The sequence below is a fragment of the Liolophura sinensis genome, chromosome 9 (assembly GCF_032854445.1).
Source record: "Liolophura sinensis isolate JHLJ2023 chromosome 9, CUHK_Ljap_v2, whole genome shotgun sequence".
In the NCBI taxonomy this organism is placed as follows: domain Eukaryota; kingdom Metazoa; phylum Mollusca; class Polyplacophora; order Chitonida; family Chitonidae; genus Liolophura; species Liolophura sinensis.
In genome coordinates this window covers 36718325-36740450 of record NC_088303.1, presented here as the reverse complement: position 1 = coordinate 36740450, position 22126 = coordinate 36718325, and the positions used below count along the sequence as shown (strand labels likewise).

The window sequence follows — 22126 nt, the reverse complement described above, 5'->3', positions numbered from 1 at the left end:
TACGTTGTACATGTTTTCTTGCTGGAAAATTTTTCTCAAAACTTTCTTTTTCTGTCTTGTTTGCATTTAAATTCCTGTCTAATGAATGACACTACCAAGGCCCAAGTAAGTCAATATAGCCTACATACAGAAAACAGATCATGAATTTCTTTTGGAGTACGAGGACCACCACTGAGGTATGTGGTACAGGTTAACTATGAAAACTGCACTGAAGATCTTGTTATGAAATGTTCAGATTGCATACTTGTGTTCTAAATAATCAGTATCAACAGAAAATATTTTCAAGATGCTATTAGTATTTACAGTAAATTCTAATTTGCTTCTCAGGCCATGAGCAGACTGAACAGCACGGACCATGTGTGAACTGTGACAAATTAGATGATAATTGAAGGTGTTAAAGCAGAAATTTATTATGTTTGGATTTTCCAGTTCGTACATTTACATGTGGTACATTCACTATTGAAATAAGCGATAGTTTCCTTTAATGACACCACCAAGGCCTAAATCGGTTAATGCAGTCTTTGCACTTAATTGTACCATACTCTGTGTGATGGTTGCTACCAGAAGTCCATTACCTACATGTATCTGCAGAAATATGCAACTTTCCTGCAGCTACATGTAGTCTCCAGGGCACAGTACACGTCACATCATCAGTAGAAGCTCGCACCACCTGATGGAGGAATAAGCCAACCTCCTGCGTGGAAATTGTGAACTGAATCATGGAAAATCTAATTGTAAAGTTTGACAGCTGCTACAAGAACTGGTCACAACCTGAAACCTAAACTCCATATTAAAAAACTACAATTTTGATAATCATTGTTGGTATGCACTTATAAACCCACTGACAATTTCTATATTTCCAAGCAACTCTAAAATAATTACTATCAAAGACAATGTTGTCCTTTTACAAAACTCTTCGTTGTCACAATTTTTTAAAGCCTATTTCAACACACCCGTGTTTGAATCCCACGATGCATCAGCCGTTTCTCAAACATGAACTGCGCAGTAGAGAGAAAAAAATACATAGCTGGGCAGATTGGTCACATAGTGTGTTAGAAATGGAAGAAAAGTGTAAAGTTCGGTGGAGACTAGCTATAGGGAAGTTGAATACTTCTAGGTAATGGACTTCTTACTCTACTTGTATTGTGTCATGTAGCATGAAATTTGTAGCACCCATCACACTAATTAGCCATTTTAATTTACAAAAATTGGAAAAAGAAATCCACAATCTAAATGTTTTCTGTAAGTTACGTGTACATGTAACATAAGAAAACAGAGAGACATTTTTGAATATGTTTTTTTTTTTTTGTTTAGGCAATTTTTTGAAAATTCATCCAAATTGTGGTGCTGCATAATAATTTCGAAATATTAATCATAAAATTCAAAACCTAATCTGTGTGTTTTCAAAACACTTGACCAAGAAGACTCAAAACAAATACACAGGTAGACAAACATTTGAAAACATTAATTTTAGTGAATTTCTTGAAATAAGCACTCCCAATATATCAGTCCTCATTTTTGTATGAGAAAATTACTTAGAATCAGTGTTTGTGGAGGGGGTATATCTCAAGAAGTGCTGCATGTCTTTAGCTGAAGTTTTGCAGACATATACAGCACAATGACATGATGGAGGTGTTCCATCATCGATGCTTTGTATGCGTCTTCAGTACCATGAATTACCAAATTTACAACTTTACGTGTATGTATTGAAGTTTTGCAGTTTTGTCCTTTCTACAGGTGAGTTCTTTTTGTTTATTTTTTTGATATACTACAATAGTCCTGCTACATTTGTACATGTACCTCTCGGTAGTACATGTAATTCCCATACAAGTATTTGCTATGTTTTATGTTAACCTGTATACCGTTGACTCTAGTAATCACCTTACTCTATATTCAGTTCTATCCATAATCATAATCCCTGTAATAAGTCCAGCGTTTATCCCAAGCCATTACAGAATGCAATTGTGTACTAATAATAATAATAAAAATGCAGTTTTAGCAGGAACTTTCTTACATACATACATTTTGGTTCAGAGTGTCACCAAAAAAACAGCCAATAAATAAATCAAGCACACACTGGATTAAATATGACATCCCTTAAGCATTGAATTAGCCTGATTCACGCCCATTGTTTAACGAGTGACACATGGTTAAAGACAGGATATCAAAACGGACACACAGGCAGGCAGACACACAGGCAGGTAGACAGAGAGACAGACATATTTGCTACTGAAAATGTAGCTATCAGAATTGAAGCTACATGTACATTTAGGTTTACATAAAGTAAAATGTTTACAAACATAAACCATCCATTGATCTGAAACTTGTTTTTTTTTTTTTTTTTTTAGTGAATTAGCCAGCTACTGTACAGCTGTGGCAGCCATGTATTAAGGTCACGTAGGTGGCCTTTTCAATGTCAGTCTGTGTCTGTCATTCTGCCAAAGTATACGGCAAGTTAACTAATAAATTACAGATTTCTTTATTAGTTCCATCAGTTAACCTCCTGGGTATGATGAAATACATGGATATTTTGAGTTTTAAAGACTTTGACATGTATGTATATATATATATATATATATATAAGCCACATGTAAACTGTAGTAGCATGGCCATGCATGCCATAGCAGGTTTAAGCTCAGTAACATGCTTTAACACAGGCATGGGAATCTGCCATCTGGAAATTTGTATGTACCGGTATTAATGCAGGGTTTTTGAGATAGAATATTGTGACGCTGTGACGATGTCCTTTGTATCGTGACGTCATGCAGCGTTATCCATAAAACATATCCTCAAAACATGACATACATGTACCTTGCAAATCCTCTAAAATAAATATTTCAGGTAATATAATTTATACATTTTAGGTGATATTAATTATTGTGCCCATTATACATATATACAAATATATACAATCCATGTTGAAATGCATTGATTTGCCCCAACAAGGTCACCGCACCAAGGGACGTGCCCACGATGTTATGACGTTTAAAAATCTATAACTCCACATTTTAGATTGAGATACTGAGTTTTCCCGATCTGGAACTATTCCACAAAGCGGGTTTTGACGTTAAGATTTAAAAATGTAAAATTTTATCTAAAGTGTTTATATTCGGAGCCCTAGGGGTTAAAATTGCAAGCAACTATAACATGTGTCAAGTTACATGTCCGTCACAATTTGAGCTTCTTAGGCCATATATAAGCTATGTAGCAGTGATAAAGCGTTAAATGTACAGTAAGTCAAAAATGATTGTGTGGAATGGGGATGCATGTACATGTAAGCTGTAGTACATGTAAGCTGTAGTACATGTAAAACTTGTGCATGCTGCCCAGTTAAATAAGTAACAAGTTTTGACATTGACAAGGGAAATCTGCTATCAGAAAGTGGGTGCTGTTAGAGATGAAGTTAGTGAGATTAATACTGAAGGAGACTTCCTCATTAATCTGTGGAGGAGAACAGTCAAATGTTATGGGGTTTGAATTGTTTGGTCTGCTGGAGGCAGGCGGATGTCTGGGCCAGCCTTTGACAGAGATTGTTTGTAATAAAGAAAAGAGCTGGCATGTTTTACCAGGCAGGATAGTAAATAGGGGTAAAGAGTATACCATACATCAGTCATATCATCACTGTCGCCCCATTGTCTGCTGGCGACCGCCAAATTGCTCCTGTTGCCAGGATACGAGCAGAGGAAAGTCAAGGGTCGACAAAGTCCCCCTCCAGAATGGCCCCAAGTGGAGTTGAATAAATCCTTTCTAAGGAATGTTTGGTAGGTTTATGTCTCACTCAAAATGAGATTATGGTCTGGTCGATGGAACCTAAACTAAGTTTTGCCGAAAGCTGTGGGGTATCATGTGTACATATTTATGGCGAGTACAGCCATGTACATTGTACAGTTCAGGTGTCTCTAATGATCATTTGGACATTGCATATACATGTAGTGTTTTTGTTGAGAGGACATTCATGGTACAGACATCAACTGCTCTTTTGCATGCTATCATGCTCTGATCCTGATAAATGTCACCAGTTCGCATGCACAGTTGTCACTAGATAACGAGGTAAGCTTTCATCTCTTTCGGTCTGCAGGTACATGCATAGATGTGTTTGTGTTTGTTCACAGTTCTGTTTGCTCAATAAAATTGCTGTGATCATACTGTATTTTATACATACGTGTACATGTATTTGCAGTTACCTCTCATCACACATCTCATTGCACACGTCAAGTTTTTGAATTTTTTTTTTTTTTGCTAGTTTTAAATATGTATACTTTTGTTTGATTTTCAGTGTTATCTTTATCAATTCCAAAACCATATGCTATCTTCTCCTGATATTAATATTTTCTTGTCACAATATGGCTGAAAAGCTGCCAAGTGACATTAGGCCATGATCATTCATTCATTCAATTAACCTGCAAACATGGCTGTTTAAGTGTTATCCTAGCCAAGTTACGTTATCCTAGCCAAGTTACGTTGTCCTAGCCAAGTTACGTCAACATGTTTATAAATGTATAAAACCTCGATGGGCTTTTGCTGGTCACAAGACAGTAGTGCTTCCAGTGTGTTAAGTGGGGGGACCCCGAGTTCAATCAATGCCTCGTCCAGCAAAAGCTAGTTCTGTCTTGCCCTGGCATCTGTCATGAGCATTGGGAGAGCATTATCTTTGTCCTCAGCTATTGATTTACAGTTCTTCGTATATTTATAAGTATTTATATACTATAGTGTACTATATAGTTATATTGTCAAGACATTTTGATGTACAGGTGTCCACATGTCTTCATCTGTTGATGTACAGATGTCTTCACATGTCCTTATCTGTTGATGTACAGTTGTCTTCACATGTCCTCACCTGTTGATGTATAGGTGTCCACACATATCATCACCTGTCGATGTACAGGTGTCCATACATGTTCTTACCTGTTGAAGTACAGGTGTCCACACATGTCCTCACCTGTCAATGTACAGGTGTGCACACATGTCCTTACCTGTTGATGTACAGGTGTGCACACATGTCCTTACCTGTTGATGTACACGTGTCCACACATGTCCTTACCTGTTGATGTACACGTGTCCACACATGTCCTTACCTGTTGATGTACTGGTGTCCACAAATGTCCTTACCTGTTGATGTACAGGTGTCCACACATGTCCCTTACCTGTTGATGTACACGTGTCCACACATGTTCTCACCTGTTGATATACAGATTTCTTCACATGCCCTTATCTGTTGATGTGCAGGTGTCCACACGTGTCCTTACTTGTTGTTTTACAGGTGTCCCCACATGTCCTTACCTGTTGAAGTACAGGCGCCCACACATCTTCAGCAGTTGATGTACAGGTGTCCACACACCCTCAGCAGTTGATATACAGATGTACATGATGTACATGTCCACACATCCTCAGCTATTGATGTACAGGTTTCCACACATCCTCAGCAGTTGATGTACAGGTGAACACCCATGTCTTCTGCTTTTGATGTACAGGTGCGTGCACATGTCCTCGGCTATTGATATACAGATGTCCTCACATATCCTCAACTGTTGATGTACAGATGTCCACATATACCCTAAGCTCTATGTGCAGATGTCCAAACATATCCTCAGCCATTTATATACAAGGTGTCCACACATCCCCAGTTGTTGGATACACAGGTGTCCACACATCCTTAGCTTTTGATGTACAGGTGTCCACACACCCTTAGCTGTTGATGTACAGGTGAACATGCGTACCTTCAGCTATTGATGTACAGGTGTCCACACGTCCTCAGCCATCGATATGAAAGTGTCCACACATCCTCAACTGTTTATGTACAAGTGCCCACACATCCTGAGCTGTTGATGTACAGGTGTCCACACTTCCTCAGCTGTTGATGTACAGGTGAACATGCATACCTTCAGCTATTGATGTACAGGTGTCCACACGTCCTCAGCCATCGATATGAAAGTGTCCACACATCCTCAACTGTTTATGTACAAGTGCCCACACATCCTGAGCTGTTGATGTACAGGTGTCCACACTTCCTCAGCTGCTGATGGACAGGTGTCCACACATGTCCTCAGCTACTGATGTACAGGTGTGCAAACATGACCAGGGTTTTTGATGTGCAAATTTCTTCAGCTGTTGACATTAAGCTTGCAAGACATTAGCAGTTGGCACATCTGTCAGAATTTATTGATGATTAGAAGCTATCCCATACAAGTGCCACATGATAGACGTGCATGTATGTTTCTTTTGTATGTTTTGATGTTTAATGCTATTTAACCAGCTGTTGACATGTAGAACTGGGTTATTGTTTCAGATAAACCTGCATGTTGCTCGGACAGATGTGTACCTGTGACCTTTTCAAATCGGTAAACTGTGTATTAAGTTGTGACAGTATTTTTACTGAGGATAATTGATGATAGTATTACTGTATTTCTTCAACCTTGATGCATAATGACCCACAAGCTTCTCACCAATGCAGTCGCTGTGAGTTCAAATCCAGCTCATGCTGTCTTCCTCTCCGGATGTATGTGAGAAGATCTACCAGCAACTTGCAGATGGTTGTGGGTCTCTGCTGGGCTCTGCCCAGTTTCCTTCCACAATAATGCTGGCCGCCGTCGTATATGTGAAATATTCTTGAGTACGGCGTAAAACACAAATCAGGTAAATCAAATCAGCCTTGTGGCAATTGATTGTAAGATGTTGATTCAAGCATACTTCATTGGTATCATTCTGTGTGGAGTGTTAAAATGATACTTTTTATAAAACCCTAAAATTTGACCAACCCAAACAATGTACTTTTATTTTAAAAGTCTAATTTAAAAGTTACATAAATCACACAAAAAGGTGGATTTTGCGTGCGAAAAGGTTGATGGATGATATATTGTACTTACTTCTAGTATATTTTAAGTTGAAGTGAAGTACATACATGTATTTGTATGTTTGTCGGTATATTCTAGAAAAGCTCTACTCAAGACTTAAGTAAATTCTATAAAGTATGTTATTAAATTGTGTATTTTGTGCCTTTGATAGTGTTAACCACGTATTGAAGGCTGTCTGTTGAAAAAAAAATACTTTGTTGTGAATAATTGATTCTTATAAGGAATATACAGGAATTGTGAAGACATTTTTCACAACAAAAAAATGAACCGAAACATATAAACAAAATCTAGAAATAAAAACAGATTTGACTACATGCATACACATGTAAGTATTGAGAATTGCATCTTCTTCAAACACAGAGGAATGTGGAAACCAGCATTCAAGAATCGACAGGTAAGACTTGACCAATAGCTAGCTGTCAAGGGGAGATAGAAGGGTTGTCATTGTACTTGCCATTGGTTGAGTTTTGGACTCATTCATGCTGTTCAGAGAACATTTAGGACAGAATGCTGGATCACCCATACAAATAAATGATTCCGCTGCCGATACTTGTAACGATACTCTGTCCCAACTGGGTAACCAGACACCAAATCATTTCTCATTTGTTACGCAATGGTGGGAAGTTGTCCGGGGCAAGTTATTCCCTGATGAAACTGCTTGTGAGCTCAATGTCAGCAGGTGTTTCCCTTACCTGTGTATATACCTGGGGGTAACATTGTGACTACAGGTGAAATTTGATGTCCGCTGACAGACAGCCCATTACAGGAGTAAAACCTGGGTAATCGCCCTGCTTATTAATGGGCTTGGTGAAGAAGCTTCTGCAGAGGCAGTGGGTCATGGATTAGTTTTCATATTAATGTTGTTATTACATCAGGCTGGCCTACTACCTGTCGGGGCAGAGAGTCGCGGCTGAGTGATGGCAACCACTTAGCCCTGTCCTCAACACTTCCCAACAGAAATCTGAGCCATGGCCATCTGCCTTGCTCTAATCCACTTCACACATCTCACATCGCGTTGACAGCTATAAACCCTGCATGTGCTGCCTGCAAGAAGTCTGCATTTGGACGGTGTTGCAGGTTGTCCTAAAAAATGTCAACAGGCTTGGAGGTGCATTCAGCCCCATGGTGGTGCTTATGCCGGCCATCACTTATGTATAATTAGATACTCACTTGGCTTGGTAGGGGGAATTTAGTAATCAATTTCATGTTGTATATCTATATACATGTATATATCAATGGACATTGTACAGCAAGAATTTATGAATTGGAAATGCATGTAATCATGCAGCATAACTGGACAAGAAACGTGAAGAAATTCATAATTCACAGGAGCACATGTAAATTCAATATGTGTTCATGATCATGTATTATATTAACACATACATGTATGTATGTTTATTATTATTTCTATTTATATACATACACATATACATGTATGTATACATGTTTCCAGTTGTCTCCCCCTGTTCTATCACCTATCTGTTGAATACTATAGGGAATTCTGCCTTAACATACTGTAGGTTATTTTTTTGTTTGTTTTTTTTGTGGTAGACATGTTGCTATTGATAGTAATATAATGTCATAATATAATATATCTGACTGATGTTGTTTTAATTTACCATTTTGGGAATGGTTGAGGTTGAGTGGCATAAGATGATAGTTGTCCAGTTCCTATGACAGCTAGTGCTGGTTCAAGCCTGGAATTGGGCATTGGATTTGTATATTTCACTATTCTTACTCTCTTTGTAGAGCCCTGATTATTAGAAATGGCTGATGTTCGTGTGTACCTTTGCATAGTCTGTTTGTTGAAGTCTATTTGCTGAAGTTTATTTGCCTTCTACCAGTATGGTGTGCACACCAGCATATATGTGTTACATGTAACAAAGTAAATGAATGAGTCCTTTGCCTTTTTTTTATCGAATTACAGGTGATGTACGGTATATAATAAACTAAAATTAAAACATTCCTTAAAAAACTACATGCTACTTAAAGTAGTTCTTAGCTTGTTTGTATGTCAGTTGGGTAACTGTTGTTTCATATGTGCCCCATGAATTCCAGTGCCATACTTAGTCATAAAACCACTTTCTTGTTAATAACGGTCAGAGGTACATACATGTTTGCTATACAAGTAGTTCCTTGGTTTCAGGACAGACATGTTCTCTGTTGAGGTCAGTGGTACACATATGTAGGTGTATATTGCATATATAGCACTGATTTGTGTGACATGAGGTCAGAGGTATATATATATATATATATATATATATATATATATATACACATGTACATATATACATATGTACCAGAGCTCTGTGTGTTAAGGTCAGAGCTATATACATGTACATGGACTCCAGAATTCTATTTTGAGGTCAGAGGAATATATTATTTATTTATTTATTTGTTTATTTGATTGGTGTTTTACACCGTACTCAAGAATGTTTCACTTATATGACGGCAGCCAGCATTCTGGTGGGAGGAAACCGGGCAAAACATGGGTGGAATCCACGACCATCCGAAGGTTGCTGGCAGGCCTTGCCATGTACGGCTGGAGAGGAAGCCAGCTGGACTTGAACTCACAGCCACTGCATTGGTGAGAGGTTTCTGGGTCATTACCCTGCCCTAGCGTGCTAACCAACTGAGCTACGGAGGCCCCTACATGTATGTACAGGACATTGTACATATATGCCAGAGTTATGCATATTGATGTATTAATTTATGTATTTCATTGGTGTTTTAGTCACCAGTCACAAGAACATTACATTTACAGCAGCCAGCATTTTAGTGAGAGGAAACTGGGTAGAGCCCAGGGGAAACCCTCGACCATCTGCAGGTTTTTGGCAGACCTTCCCATGTTCGGGTGGAGAGAAAGCCAGCATGAGTTGGACTTGAACTCGCAGCGACTGCATTGGTGTGAGGCTGCTGGGTTTATGCATGATGAGGCTAGAGGTACATACCTCTGGTGAGGTATACCAGAACTGAGGTTAGAGGAACATACTTCTGCTACTGGGTACTGAAAATGTCTATTGACATTAGTACATAAGCATATGTGTATGTACATGCATGATGTATGACAATGTAGCTATCAAGTAGAAGAATGGCGTAACAGTATCCCCTGTAACATGGTGGACCCCTCAGACTGTCCCAGTGGGTAATATGGGTGAGCTGTCACTGGTAACAGGTAAAGGTAGTGTGGAGGTCTGAGCCTGGGCAGCCTTGCTGAAGTGGAACATCTGATAGCCTGCAACTGTTTCCTTGTTGCTGCACATTTAAAGCCGCCTGTGGAAGGGTAGACTAAAGGGATAGGGGAGGCCAAAGTTGGCAATGAACTTGCGTGTTTTCTAAAGCCTGATTGATGTGTTTGGACAGGGCTTGGCAGGCTGAGTTGCGTAGGGTGTGTGCGTGGATTGATTGATGCCTGACACTGACAGCTGATTTATGGGGCTATTTATTGATAGAACAGGCCCCCATTAGGCAGTCGGTGATTAATGGCACGCCTTCAACCTGTTTTATACTCGACTCCCTCCTCCTGTACAAAAAAACGGGCAGATGTAGGAGAAGATTGAGGCTGGATGATTAAAAAGCTGTTGCATTGCAGACTGTGTTTATGAGGCCTAGGAGATAAAAGAAAGCAGCGCTGTGTTGTTGAAGCTAATCAGTCTGCCTCACAGGGTGACAAGCTGGCTAGGACTTCAATTGATAGCTAGAAATACAGTCCGCAAAGGTAAGGGCGCACTACTGTGTTGATAAACTACTGCTGGCCAGCCACCCTCCATATCGTGTAACCTGTGTGATGTTAGGCTGATGTGCATGCAGATTTATAATACAACTGTCTCCTAGTACTAGAATTTGGGGAAGAAATGGTGGAGTTTTTTGGGGGTGAGGAGTTGCGATAATATTCATGATACCTACTTGTCGAACATATATTCTTGTGCATGTTCTGGTTGTAATGTATATGATAAGGCTGTCGTATATACATGGATATATGTACGTGTAGCTGTAAGTTTTCTCATGTTAGTTTTTGACATTGGCTCCATTATTAGAGTTATGCTGCAGTGTTAAGTTTATAGATGTACATGTATAGTATGCTGAGAGGGATGTCCAGCTGAAGTTTTGGTTTTTTTTTTTTTTTTTACTTTTTACTTATTTATACTTTGGATGGATCTGTGTGCATTTATTTACATTTAGATGTAGATCAATGTATCAATCACAGGGTTTAGTTTTGGGGGAGGAGAATGTCTGACAATTACATGTGGATGTATGTGAGGTGGTATATGACTCATGTATATATATATACATATATATGTACTTCTAATTTCCATGTATATACATGTTCATGGCCTTTATGGCCTGTATGGCCTTTCTCATGACACAAGACAGAGTAGATAGTGGACTTGATGTGAACATAGGATTCTCTCAAACCTGCCAAACTGTCAGGTGGGAGATGTGATGTGAGTGGCTATAATGACTTGACTAAATTGATAGCATGTAGATTTCACCATATGTTGGTGTGAATTACACTCCTAACACCAAATGCTATCCCTGGATTCTTTTTATACTACTCAAGACACATATGGTATCAGTTTAATAGCAAGGCCAGGTCTCCGCATGACATCTGTGGTATTTCATTGTAGCCACAACTTAGTTCCATACTGGGCTGTACCTTGTGATCACTTCCCTATTTATATAAAATTTATTATAAATTTTTCATTGTTTACATGTACAAAATGTCAGTGGTTTATAGAAAGCACCAGGTGATTCAGGTCTTATCTCTGGTCATTAGTCAAAATTCTCACCTGTATCATATTGTGTGTTTTCGTGTTGTCGCCATGGGTATAGGCCTCAGGGTCATTGTGAAAACACACCATTAATAATATTTTTGTTAACTTTTGCTGTGTATGCTATGATTTGTGTACTGCATTGCCTTTGATAAGATTGCTACATTTCTGTTCTAACAGTAAATTGACCAACCTTGCTCCAGACTTTCCATTTAACTGCTTGCAAAAATGGCTGTTATTTGCTATCCATATTTGTGATTTATTTATTTATTTATGTGATTGGTGTTTTATGTCCTGCTCAAAGAATATTTCACTTATACCACGGCAGCCAGCATTATGGTGGGAGGAAACTGGGCAGAGCCCGAAGGAAACCCATGACCATCCGCAGGTTGCAGGCAGACCTTCCCACATATGGCCGGAGAGGAAACTAGCATGAGCTTCATGTAGATTTGAACTCGCAGCCACCGTACATATTGGTGATGTTAAGCTGTACATCCATGGTACATATCGATTGCTACATTCTCTGATCTTGGCCAGTGTACCATTTCAGCTCCGCTAACATGGTTTCAGCTCAGCTAACATGGTTTCAGCTCAACTAACATGGTTTCAGCTCAGCCAACATGGTTTCAGCTCAGCTAACATGGTTTCAGCTCAGCCAACAGGGTTTCAGCTCAACCAACATGGTTTCAGCTCAGCTAACATGATTTAAGCTCAGTCAACATGATTTCAGCTCAGCTAACATGCTTTCAGCTCAGCCAACATGCTTTCAGCTCAGCTAACATGGTTTCAACTCGGCGAGTATGACTTTCACCAACAGGACTTTATTTCACCAACATTGTCCTTTATTTTACTCCGAAGGTCTATATTGCTAGGTCACATTGTCTGACTAATAAATCATCAGTGTTTATGTATATTGTAGATTCTGATAATGGTCTTACCAGTGAAAGCAGTATGTGTTGTGAAGGTTTGGCCAGGTTTATCAACCCAGAAACTATGGCTTCAGTGAAATCATTAAATGTTAATGTTAAATGTCTTTTCTAGGTAAGGTAGAAAGATGTTGAAGATTATGCAACCTGTACACCTGGGATAATCCTGTAAGCCTGATGACACCTACATGTATTAGAACATTGCTATACAGTCGACCCCTTGATGTTAGGCCATTAGCAATTAGCACTTTAAATGGTTAGCGGGTAGGCTGTCAGTCATTTGTCACCTGCACATTACACATACTTCCCCCTGTTATAGCAGCAAGGTCATGCCCAGCTCCCAGGCTGGGGACCTCTCTGCAGGCTGACAAATGTTGGATGTGGCTAGGTGTGCAATAGCTCACAGAGCAATGCTTAGATCCTGGTCTGACCCCTGCCTGTTAAAGTCCCCTGAGAGAAGGGACATGTGTATTTAACTTACAGCAGTTGTCACATAAATATGACATTTGTTGAGGAAATTGGTGGAGAGAGGCTAGAGATAAAACAGTGGTAGAGGAAGGGCTGTGACAGTTGTAGGTCAAAGCTGTCTATCGCCCCAAGGTTTGCCTCTTGACTGACAGCTCAGACATAATCATGATCATATCAACCTTATCCCATGAAGGGGTGAACACAGAGAGGAAGACGTGTGGTTGAGAGAGGGTATCTTCTTTTTCTACATTTCCTCACAAGGTTACCTGGTTTCTATACTACTTCAGGTTTCAAAGACTCTACCTGGTCACATCATGCTCATGCTTTGATATATGTATGCTTTGGTTTTTAGCTCTGCTGTACAAATTAAGGAGAGATATTGTGAAAAGTGGTGGTGTCCTGCTAAGCTTTTTTTTTTTAGCTTCTGTATATGAATGGGCTCTCATACATGGATTGGAGGCTAAACTTTTTCTTTTTCTCGACATTCTTTGACATTGTCAATCTGAGCAAATTGATAGTCTTTGCCGAAGTTACAGTAAATAAAAGGAGAAAAACTGCTAGGCAGTAGGGTAGCTGACTTTATTAGCCAGGTACGTAGCGGGGGAAGGTCTGTCAGCAATCTTCGGATGGTCGTGGGTTTCCCCCGCGCTCAGCCTGGTTTCCTCCCACCATAATGCTGGCCGCCGTCATATAAGTGAAATATTCTTGAGTACGGCGTAAAACACCAATCAAATAAATAAATAAGTAAATATTAGCCAGGTGTTCACGTAACCATTTTACGTGAGCGATTGGTCCGTTTCCACATTGTGGTGATATCGAACAATCGCTTATCCAAGGCTTAAAACCCATAACCTATGTCAATGTTTTGGCTATGTCAACCTCCCAAATTTCATGGCCTGGGAGCTCATCACCACAGTGACATTGGTGGATATAATATTAAGACCATATCCACATACAAAGATGGCCATTCCTGGATGTGTGTTTGCATATCAAATACCACTCCAGCAAGGTGGTGCTTGCACTCCCAACAAGGCTTATACAACTCTATAAGATACGAAGTCACAGCTCTGCAATTCTAATAAAATACAATGGTATAAATGCACATTATAATAATTTAGTTTTTTTTTTGTCACCATGATGTGTCACCACGATAAAATTGCCCATGTGGCCATAGTCATGCATTCAGGTGATTTAACTGGCAAGATCTTCTACTTTATGAATGATCAAAGTCATTCTACTTTATTTTGGTTTAGAGGACAGTATTTGATCCTGTGACCTCATTTTAACATTATTACGGACTGCTTAATCAGGCAAGCTACAGATGTTCTCTGAATGCTTTGTTAGGTTGTGCTTTGATGTAATTTAATGGGAACCTCTACAGTAAAGCAATGTACATTTGCATTTGTGTGCCATGACAAATATTCAAGACTATTGGTCTTGCCCAGATTGTGTTCCTTCTTCTCTGAAAACAGGGGGGGGGGGGGTTCTTTTTCTTTTTTTTTCGTTTGCTAGAAAACTGCGTGTCACAGCTGTTAACTTTCTACACATGTTCATTACCAAATCACTTAGGATGCCTGCTAGAGTATAAAACTTTACCCACCTGTGACCCACTTTTCGGCCATATTGAAGCAATATGGAAATCTAAAAAACATTCTTCTCCAGAAATGCAGATCCAATTGCATTGAAAATTGATATGCATGTACAAGACTACTGGGGGTATCAGGATTGAAAATTCTATGCATATCGGTCGAGAAATGTGGAAGCTCGCTACTGATTTATTTATTTATTTGATTGGTGTTTTACGCCGTACTCAAGAATATTTCACTTATATGACGGCGGCCAGCATTATGGTAGGAGGAAACCGGGCAGAGCCCAGGGGTAACCCACGAGGAAGCTCGCTATTGGTCGTTTTAGTCATGTGATGACCTGTGGATGAATTTTTAAAGAAAACAAGACAGCAGTTAGATGTATTTTAGCCTGCTGAGTACAACTGTGGTTTTAGTTTTTTCCTACGATTTCTTTAAATTGCAATTACAGCTCAATAGCTATGAAGCTGAAAATTGGTCAGTAGATAGATCAACAGATCACAGATCTTCATTTTTGCAATAAAATGTGTTTAATAACTTGTTATTTTTATTCATAGTCACCTCATCAATTGCAATATCTTCAAAACCAGTAAAGGTAGAAAAAACAAACTTGGCATTTTTAATAGCCAACATATGAAGCAGGCTTTGACGTTTTGTTTTGTTTGGCCAGTCACGTGATTTAGCACCATTTTGAATTTTATTGATAAGCTTAAACCATCTTCTTCCAGAAATCGGCTAATGCTCTTTGGATGAAATTTCACTTGCAAGATTTAGGTGGATTGCCGTACCTATATTGTACAAAAACTTTTGTTTGGTGTGCAAGTTGTACTCAAACTGACCAATGAAATTAGCTTAAAAGTAGATCAAGTCTAAAAACTGCTCAAAATGATTAAATAAACACTGTGTAGTACTGCTTGACGTCCAGATTACAAATCTGTAAGAATTATTATTGTACTTGGTATGCTTTTCAGTTTATGCCCAAAAAAACATCCAAAATATAACTGCTAAAGCAGCGATGCCGGGGTTCAAGAAGCTATTGCAAGCCTAAGCGGTGTCACTTCGGGTTACCTTAATGGTGTCTGTGTATAGATACCTAACCAGCTTAATCAGAAAGCCAACATTCTTCATGGTCATTAGTGCACTGTAAGTACACTGTATATCACATGTATTTAAATGTGCCAATCGGAGTAAATCAACCTTTAAGCAATATTTGAACGCGTGAATGTCCCCTCTTTTTTAACACAGCTCAACAATTTTCAGCATACATAGAGTAAGTGTATAGCGCTTTGCACGCATTGGTTTTCAGCTTTACCAGTTGTAACAGTTTTCTGTGACGTGACCGCTAAATATGCTGCAAAATGGCTTTTTCGCAATTTGATGACAATTTGCAGCAAAACTATATGTCGCAGGAAAGAAACAAGTCCAGCTTTAAGGCGATAGTGCACTGACTTGTTGACTCATATCAGTATAATGGCTCTGGTGGGGCGGCTTACTTACCTCAGTGGTGGTAAGTCGGTCTCGGTGAAGCAGTACTAAAGGAGTGTCGGAAATCTGTCCTGCCACATGGAGGCACATAACATTCACTCTAAGGACTCCTTCGTCGTAATATGAATGAAAAATTGTCAAGTTCAGTGTTAAACCATATGCACTCACTCACTCACTCACTCAAGTTATATTATATCACTACTGTTTTGGGCTGTGAAAATGCACGTTTGTTGGAGAAATTTTAGGTAATTTACCACATATATGTAGCTTTGATTTTTATCATGAAGTGACAAGGAAGACCCTGTGACATACAGAACAATATAAGGAGGCTGTACAGCATAGAGCCTGGCATATGCTGATTTAGAGTATGTGAAGCTGGCTCAGAGATCAGTTGACACAATCAGGCAGGATTAGGCTGATGGAGTTTGATGGTTCCCCAGCAGAACATCAGTCATGTCAGACCCAGGGAAAAAACGGACAGATATCAAGGAAGTGAAGGTCAGTGGGATGAGCGGCTGGCTACCTGGATGGAGATAGTGCTGCTTAATGGAGGCTTAACTCCTGTGTGCTGTGAGATGGAGAGAGTGTGTAGAGGTAGTTGGAAATGAAGGAAAGGAAGTCATGAGCATTGGTGTGTGCATGTGTGATGAGGGCGGAAGAGGGGGTGGGCAGGGAATTGGGAGCCAGGATACTGTACCTGGATAGTGAGCATTCTGCTCGATGAAGAATATAATATTCCAGGTTTTGTTTGATGAAGGATATGATGTCCCAGATTTTATTTGGTGAAGGATATGATATCCCAGGTTAATTGTGATGAAGGTTTGATATCCATTGGGGTAAACTAATTACAGGTACATAGGAAGACTACACCTACATGAAAAAAAAATGTTTGTTTATGAAAGGTATATGGATAGGGTAAATCCTGAGAGGGTTGGAGATGAGGCCATCCGCAACAAATTCTTTGTTGTTTAGTCTAAACCTGTCTAGAAAAGGTTAAGTAAATGTACGTGTACAGTAGGGATCGTTTTTTTTTTTTTTTTTTTTCTTCTTCTTCTTCTGATTCTGGTTAATGACTAAATTGGTGATTTTAAAGCAGTTAACATTGAGAGAAAAGTAAAAATGATTTTGGAATGTTGGTTAGGTTACACTAAACAAGCACATTATTATAAATGATAGTCCAGGTGCTGCCGGTCTGAGTCTGTGCTGTTGTCAATTTCTGTGTTATTCATCACTCGAGTGTCAAATATTTCAGTTTTCACTTGCAAAAATGTGTATATTCTTTTCAGTCGAGTTGACTGACATACAGATTTGGTCTGTAATAGACATCATATTGCCTGGATTTGGTCGAGGAAGCTGTGATATTACATGTGCAGGGATCGTGGCACTGGATTGCTACATGTGCAGGAAACGGTACAATGATACCACCTTAGGAGGTATCAGATTAGGATGAGGTTCAGAGGTTGTGCACTGGACAGTACATGTATGTAGAGTTTCTGCACCATTGCACAGGCAACTGAAGATGCAGTGCTTGTGTAATCTTGCATGCACGCATTACGTGTAACTTACTTGCAGATTTGACACATTCATAGATATGTGCATAGATGCATATCATATACATGTACATGCTCATTTGAATTACATGTATATACATGTATTTTAGTGCTGAAGATACATGTGAAATATCTGTAACATGCACGCACATTCTACCAGTGCATTATGCACCACTGTAATATACACCTGATTTCAGTAGATGAAAAAGGCAGAGATCTTTTATAGATCTTTTATAGCATGTCGACATACATGTATGTAAGAATGGACTGCAAAACATAGTCATGGATAGAATGAGTGAAGGGTTAAGGCTTTAATAATGTCATAGTTACATGCATGTAATGCAGAAATCAAATTTATGGTACATGTAAATAATAACTGAATATACCTGAATAACTAAGGTGTCATGTTCACACGACAGTTCATTGTGCACAGTTGTCTGAGGGTGGAGAGATCACAGGGTGGACGCCGTTAACAAGCTGTTTGTCAGGGTGGGGCCGCTGCTACTGATGGGTCACCTTGTCACTAACCTACCATCAAAACTAACAGGCGATATTGCTGCTGATAAAAATGATGTACGACATCTGTGGGTGCCGCTACTGAGGTTGTCATGACAACTGTCGGAGCCCATCACCCAGGATTGCATACAGTCCTGTCAGTCGGGCTCCACTGTGTCGGCTCAGCGCTGATGAATAATGATGTTTTCATGCAAGCTGCCATTTTCAGTTTGACAGGGAAATTTCAATAAATCTTTTGTTTGTTGGCCAAACTGTCATGGCAATTTGTTCACCAATATGGTACTGTACTGATCCATGGCTAAAGTGCAGGGTTTGTCCCTGGGAAGTGGGGAGGAAGGGAGGGGTGCCAGGCTGTCTTCTCCGTCCTGTAAAGGTGGGAGGGAGGGCGGGCAGGTTACTTATTCCTACCCACCCCAGGGCCAGGTCGCATTCATCACACGTGGCCTGACTTCTCCCCATCTCACCTTAAGATCTGGAGAAGCCTTGAAGGCTATCAGTCTTAGCCTTGTGTTCCATGTGTGACAGGCATATCATGTTTGCTACATTGATATATAAGATTCAGGGGCCCCACCGTCTGTTGTCATGTTTGAAACTAGATGTTTTTTTCTGCCATTAAACTCTGATTTATCTGTAGGATGCAGCATGGATTATCCACTGTGGTGATCACTGCCCTGTGCGGTACTGCAGGTGTTGGCAAGAGCGTACATTGTGTGGAGTGTTTAGATTACTCATAGATCCCAATAGATGACCTGTTTTGTTGTGACTATTACACAGTCAGTCAGCACAAAGTTATTATCACAGCTGAACTGTACATGTGCACCCAGGCTTGTTTATTACAGTGCTACAATGCCTCCACATTTAGCTTGCATGGACAGGCATACATGTACGTGGATTGCATATCTACGTGGATTGCATGTATATATTACTATACATGCTATAGAAACTAGATGACACTACATGATCCTTGTACATGAACTTGATGAAGAGATGTGTTAGGTTTACATAATTGTATGTGCCTGTATATTCATGTACAGGTATCAGGGTGTATTTTCTAGTGTGTTAAGTGAATTTGAAACAGATTCAGGAGTAAAATGGTACCTTATCTTTACTTAAAGTAGAAGCATTAGAATGAGAATAGCCTGTTTACTAAAGGAATGGATAGAATTAGATGTTGATTCATTAAGAGGGCTGGCAGTGTCTCTTGCATCTGAATCTGACCTTCAATATTGCAGGTAAATACCTTATTTCATGGCCATCAGCAAAATCTTGTTCATGTTTGTGTCAAGTTAAAGTCTAGTAGCTGCACCATGTACTGTTCATGCCAAGTAAAAATCGCAGCAGCTGCACCATGTACAATACATGCTCATGCCAAGTAAAAATCGCAGCAGCTGCACCATGTACAATACATGCTCATGCCAAGTAAGAATCCAGCAGCTGCACCATGTATATGTTTATGTATAGCAAAATTGCAGCAGCTGCACCATGTACCAGATTATCATGTCCAGTAAACTCCCAACAGCTGCACCATGTACATATTTATGTCAAGTAAACTCCCACCAGCTGCATCTTGTACATATTTATGTCAAGTAAAATCCCACCAGCTGCACCATGTACATGTACAAGATCATCATGTCATGTAAAATCCCCACAGCTGCACCATGTACATATTTATGTCAAGTATACTCCCAGCATCTGCATCTTGTACATGTTTATGTCAAGTAAAATCCCAGCAGCTGCACCATGTACATATTTATGTCAAGTATACTCCCAGCATCTGCATCTTGTACATGTTTATGTCAAGTAAAATCCCACCAGCTGCACCATGTACATGTCCATACAATGTGAAGTCTCAGTAACATATGTGCACATGTTCATGCCAGGTGGAAATTCCCAGCAGTTGCATCTTGTGTGTCTTCATGCCACATGTATAACTCGCCGAGCGAAATTCCCAGAAACTTGATTTTGTACATGTTGATATCAAGTGAATTCCTAGCAGTTACCTAGTGAAAGTTTCCATGCAGCGCATACAGCCTACAGTGAACAGAAGAATACATGAATTCATGCTTAGTGAAATTCTAACAGAAGTATCACGTCTGACGTGCGAAAAATCTTTAAATCTTTGTGATACTGTCACACCTTGTAGCAGTGTTACGTATGTTTAGTTTATGTACATGCATTTCGTTGATAGCCTATTTTTACATGTACATTTGTTTTAGTCATACCACATGCATGGGGTTTACAAATGTATTTTTTCAGCGATTTTGAAACATAAGCCAAATAAAACTAGCTGAATTCCAGCTACTAGGGTTGTGTAGAGTATAATTATTAATTTATGCGTATTCTGGATTAGTTTAAGATTTATTCATGTTGTGTATTAGCTCTTGCCTATTATTAGTATTTTTGCATATTAATTCAATGATATTTATTAATTTGCTGGATACGTGTTTGGTGTTCCAAAGATTATACTTGTATGACAGTATATTGTACAGTTTTTGGATTGAGAAAACTAGAGAAGTTGGGTCCAGGCTTATTATTGGAGCCTATATGGACCTTTATACTGATGCAAGATCAGTTATGCTTAATGAAATAAGTTTGAAGTGGAAAACACATCATGAACATTGTTTATTATTATTGTTATTATTATTATTATTATTTTCAATTAATACAAGTAAAATAAATGTATGTACATGTCATGCACTCAAGTTCTTGGTAATTTGAATTCCAAAATATTAATTTGTGTGCGATACCAAATGAAAGCTGGTTGGTTGTAGTAAGTTACCAGTGTGATTACCCAAATTGTAAAAAGCTTCATGTACAGTGCATAGACATGTACATGGAATGAGTTCATTTCCTCGATTATGTGCCAGGATAGAATGTGATTGGTTCAGCTAGCCTGATATAAAAAACAGCAACAACAACAACTGCAGAGCATTAACCCAGATTTACATGTACCATGCACATGTATGCTGGTTCATGATTAAACCACAGGACTCTTGGGTAGATTGTGTTTTCTCTGACTTTTAGTCTGCCAACAATGTATAAAGCTATCTAAACTGTCAGCTGAGAAGTGAAATACTGCAGAGTGAAATGACCAAGACAAATCAATCATGATCTACCCCTGAATGCATGAGTGGCTTAAATCATTCTCTAGATGGAACTCTCTTATTTCCTGTACCAACTATTAAATAGAGGGCTCTCAGTGCATAGTGTATACATGTACCCCTGGTAGTAATGCTAGACATGCAAAGCTTTCTTCAATTGGCAGATTTTTGGTTTAAAATTTGGAAAACAAAAAGCTGTTGATTTCGTCAGAACAGGTGATTGCTAAACTAATTTGGAGGTGGGATAAGGTATTTTCAGACTTTTTTTTAGAGCTTCAGAATTTTTTTCTGACCATCATGCAGTTCCCAAGCCTGCAGTGCACTTTACATTGGGCTGACATTACAAGTCAAGTGGAATAGAATGAGTCAGGTGTACAGAACCACAGGGTACCACAAGCTAGACTGTAAAGTCACTGGGACATGATACAAGTCACTTTGTACATGGTCATTGGGACACAGTACAAGTCAGATTGTACAGAGTCACTAGAATATGTTACAAGTCAGATTGTACAGAGTCACCAGAACATGTTACAAGTCAGATTGTACAGAGTCATTAGAACATACAAGTCAGATTGTACAGAGTCACTCATTGGGACATAATACAAGTCAGATTGTACAGAATTGCTGGGACATAATAAAAGCCAGGGTGTACAGAGTCACTAGAACATAAACAAATATCAATTTTTCCTAATTGATGGTTTGGCAGGCTGACAGTTACAGTCCATGTTCATGTAGGTCAGATTATTTGGACTGACAGTGGCAATCAGTCAGTTGTGACAAACATGTACATTTTTGTCATATGTACACTGTAACTAAACTGTACACAGCACCATGTGCAAATGATGATTTTTTTTTTTGTGAAAGGATCCCC

General features: G+C 39.2%; 1 protein-coding gene across 2 annotated transcripts in view; it reads left to right on the top strand.

Moving 5' to 3' along the window:
* Positions 1-22126, top strand: part of LOC135475165 (uncharacterized) — a 62683-nt gene that overhangs the window by 29913 nt on the left and 10644 nt on the right. The window contains exon 1 of one of the 2 annotated variants that reach the window (XM_064754950.1): positions 19152-19386. The exons of the other annotated variant lie outside the window; for it this stretch is intronic. The gene's annotated coding sequence lies outside the window, so the exon portion shown is untranslated. Of the gene's footprint in view, positions 1-19151; positions 19387-22126 lie in introns of those variants that run through there. 2 annotated transcript variants of the gene reach the window in all.